General features: G+C 65.4%; 2 non-coding genes across 2 annotated transcripts; both read right to left on the bottom strand.

Moving 5' to 3' along the window:
* Positions 1-262: 262 nt before the first annotated feature.
* Positions 263-416, bottom strand: LOC148344905 (5.8S ribosomal RNA). Its single transcript, XR_015849011.1, has one exon. It is a non-coding gene; the product is annotated as a 5.8S ribosomal RNA (ribosomal RNA).
* Positions 417-1758: 1342 nt separating this feature from the next.
* LOC148344906 (18S ribosomal RNA) lies at positions 1759-3745 on the bottom strand. The gene has a single exon (XR_015849012.1). It is a non-coding gene; the product is annotated as an 18S ribosomal RNA (ribosomal RNA).
* Positions 3746-4080: the final 335 nt, after the last annotated feature.

A 4080-nucleotide genomic window follows, 5' to 3' on the forward strand; every position in this document is an offset into this window, starting at 1 on the left:
GCGGACGCGCGACACCGACGGGCGGACGGACACGGAGCGCCGCCCGAGTCTGTATTTGAGGGTACGAAGGGACGGGGGTCCCTGCGAAACCCCAGCCGCGGAGTGGGCGGGGACACGGGTCGCGCGCCACCCGCCGGGCGGACCGGCGGAATGTCGCGGAGGGCCCGAGCCTCGCCCGCGCGGACCGGGTTCTCGCGCCACCCGCCGGACGGACCGGCGGAATGTCGCGGAGGGCCCGGCCCGCGTCCGATCGATTGGAAAGCGCCGCTCAGACAGGCGTGGCCCCGGGGTAAAACCGGGGCCGCAATGTGCGTTCAAAGTGTCGATGATCAATGTGTCCTGCAAATCACATTAGTTCTCGCAGCTAGCTGCGTTCTTCATCGACGCACGAGCCGAGTGATCCACCGCTAAGAGTCGTACGTTTGGGCCCTTTTACGTCCGCCCGGGACGATCGGAGACAAATTCACGACAGGGTTTGTACCGGAGACGAACGCGCCGCGGGTGCCGTTCGGTCGCTCCCGCGAGCGAGCCCCTAACCCGCGGCGCGGTTACCGACGGGCGCGATACGCGCGACGCCGCGACGAGCCGAGCGGGTCGGGCGCGCGGCGCTGAGGCCGGCGCCCGGCGTCTCCCGCTCGGGGCCGCGACGGCGCCCGAGACGTGCGTCGGCCCGGGTAGGTCGGGCGCTCGGCGCTGAGGCCGGCGCCCGGCGTCTCCCGCTCGGGCCTGACACGACTCGGCGACCGGACTCGCCGGGTAGGTCGGGGGCTCGGCGCTGAGGCCGGCCCCCGGCGTCTCCTACCCGGACCCCGGAAGGCCATCCGACTTGGAAGCCCCGCCGCGCCGCGAAGCGACGCTTTGGGTGTTGCTACCCGTCAGCGAGTGGGTTTGGTTTACAAGGGCGGCGCGACCGCGCTGACACCGAGGGGGGACTGGCCCCCGACCCGGCCGCGGCCTGCCCGGACTATGGATGGACAGAGGAGACCGCGGCGGACCGCGCGGAACCGAACCCCCGGTGTCCGGAGCCCCGGGAGGGACTCCGGTGTCCGGGGGCCGGCCCACGCGCGCGCTACGCGGCCCCTCGAGGGCTCCGGCCGACGGACGCGTTTGGCCGGGGAAAAAGGTAGCCGGTGGGAGCACCGTTTCGTCGCCCTGAACCTTCGTCTCGGGCGGGCGTCCCGACGCCGCCGCCATACGGCCGTTGTGATCCGTGCGGGGATCCGCTTGCTCGGCGACCCTCGCCGAGAGCAGCCCCGCGCCGCACGGACACGCGACACCGACGGGCGGACGGACGCCGGGGCGCCGGCCCGAACCGTTACCTTTAAAGGACGGGAGGTCGTCGAGGCGAGTGCCGCCCCGGAAGCGCGCGCCGGAAGCGCGAGAACCGCGCCGAGCTAGGGTCGTCGGCAGAGGGGGATTCCCCGGTTACGGGGGTCCCGCGCACGGCCGCCGCCTTTCGCCCGTCGCTGGCGGTCGCCTGTCGTCGCGCCGCGCCGCGCTACTGGGGTCGTCGGACGAGCGCGCTACCCCGCTCGCACGGAGGTAGCGCGACATCGCCCGCCGCCTTTTCTCGCGTCGCGCCGCGCCGCGTGGCGCCCGCCGAACTCGCTCCGACGCGCGGCCCGGGAGTGACCCGCGCCGCGCCCCCCGTCCCGTCCCGTCCCGGTCTACCCTCTTCCTCCGCCTGCGACGACCCGCCGCCCTCGGCGTCTGGCTCGTCGGGGGTGTACCGAGGCGGATCTGCTGCCGCTCGTACGTTAATGATCCTTCTGCAGGTTCACCTACAGAAACCTTGTTACGACTTTTACTTCCTCTAGATAGTCAAGTTCGACCGTCTTCTGGCACACCGCCGGAGCCGGGGCCGGCCCCGGCGGGGACTATCCGAGGACCTCACTAAGCCATCCGATCGGTAGTAGCGACGGGCGGTGTGTACAAAGGGCAGGGACTTAATCAACGCAGGCTAATGACCCGCGCTTACTGGGAATTCCTCGTTGGTGGGAAATAATTGCAATCCCCAGGCCCTGTCACGAGCGGGGTTCATAGGATTACCCGCGCCTGCCGGCGCGGGGATAGACGACGCGCTTATACGCTCAGTGTGGCGCGCGTGCAGCCCCGGACATCTAAGGGCATCACAGACCTGTTATTGCTCATTCTCGTGTGGCTGAGAGCCACTTGTCCCTCTAAGAAGTTTTCTGCCGCCGACCGCGCGGGGGGCCGCGGTACTATTTAGTATGTTTGAGTCTCGTTCGTTATCGGAATTAACCAGACAAATCGCTCCACCAACTACGAACGGCCATGCACCACCACCCACGGTATCGAGAAAGAGCCTTCAATCTGTCAATCCTTTCCGTGTCCGGGCCGGGTGAGGTTTCCCGTGTTGAGTCAAATTAAGCCGCATGCTCCACTCCTGGTGGTGCCCTTCCGTCAATTCCTTTAAGTTTCAGCTTTGCAACAATACTCCCCCCGGAACCCAGACACTTGGTCGGTTTCCCGGGTGCTGCTCGGCGGGTCATGGGAATAACGCCGCCGGATCGCGAGTCGGCATCGTTTATGGTCGGAACTAGGACGGTATCTGATCGTCTTCGAACCTCCGACTTTCGTTCTTGATTAATGAAAACATTCTTGGCAAATGCTTTCGCTCTCGTCCGTCTTGCGCCGGTCCAAGAATTTCACCTCTAGCGGCGCAGTACGAATGCCCCCGGCCGTCCCTCTTAATCATGGCCCCAGTTCATGACAACCCACAAAATAGAACCGGAGTCCTATTCCATTATTCCCAGCTGCGATATGCAGGGGCGGCCGTGTGGCCTGCTTTGAACACTCTAATTTCCTCAAAGTAAACGCTTCGGGCCCCGCGAGTGACACCCAGCGAAGGGCATCACGGGGGCTTTTGCCGAGAGGCAGGGGCTGGGACAGACGGATGCACGCCTCGCGGCGGACCGTCAGCTCGCGTCCCGGGGTCCAACTAGGAGCTTTTTAACTGCAGCAACTTTAAAATACGCTATTGGAGCTGGAATTACCGCGGCTGCTGGCACCAGACTTGCCCTCCAATGGATGCTGGCCGATGGGTTTGTGTTCGGCTCATTCCAATTACGGAGACTCGAACGAGTCCCGTATTGTTATTTTTCGTCACTACCTCCCCGTGTCGGGAGTGGGTAATTTGCGCGCCTGCTGCCTTCCTTGGATGTGGTAGCCGTTTCTCATGCTCCCTCTCCGGAATCGAACCCTGATTCCCCGTTACCCGTGGTCACCATGGTAGGCGCAGAGTCTACCATCGAAAGTTGATAGGGCAGACATTCGAATGAGTCGTCGCCGCCTCGGGTGGGCGAGCGATCGGCACGAGGTTATCCTGAGTCAACACAAAGGGGGGGCCGGGCCGGCGGAACGAGGACCGGCGCGCGCGGAGCCGCCCGCGCCGCTTACGCCCCCGCCCGGAGAGGCGGAGGCCGGACGCGGGGGACGCGCGCGACGGCTGAGCCCCCGCCCGCCGGACACCGCGTGGGTTTTTGTGTCTGATAAATGCACGCGTCCCCGGGGCGAGGCCGGAGCCCCGCCCGCGAGTCGGCGCTCGTTTGCATGTATTAGCTCTGGATTTGCCACAGTTATCCAAGTAACGGTGGAGCGATCAAAGGAACCATAACTGATTTAATGAGCCGTTCGCAGTTTCACTGTACTGGCCATTCGTACTTAGACATGCATGGCTTAATCTTGAAAACAAGCATATGCTACTGGCAGGATCAACCAGAGTGCGTCTGCCGCCGGGGGGGCGCTGCTGGTGGCGGTGCGGCCCTGGTCCGGGACGAGGCTGTGGCTACAGCCGGGCCCGGGGGGCCGCGCGACACTCGTATACGTTCGGACGGGCTGACGAGCGGGTGTCGTGAAACGATGTTTCGCGCGGAGCCCTAGCACGCGTGGCGTCGGGCTCCGCGACGGTCGGACGTCTGGGTGTGGCTCGAGACGGAAGCTCGACCTCGGTTCGTCTTGGTTCTGCCGCCAAAAGGTTCACGCCGAGGCATGGTTTCGCAAGAGGGCCCCGCGAGTGCCAGCCGTGGATCCCGCCTCACTCGTAACTCGTATCGGATT

The sequence above is a fragment of the Urocampus carinirostris genome, unplaced genomic scaffold (assembly GCF_059441175.1).
Source record: "Urocampus carinirostris isolate Australia breed hairy pipefish unplaced genomic scaffold, RoL_Ucar_1.0 HiC_scaffold_194, whole genome shotgun sequence".
NCBI classification, from domain to species: domain Eukaryota; kingdom Metazoa; phylum Chordata; class Actinopteri; order Syngnathiformes; family Syngnathidae; genus Urocampus; species Urocampus carinirostris.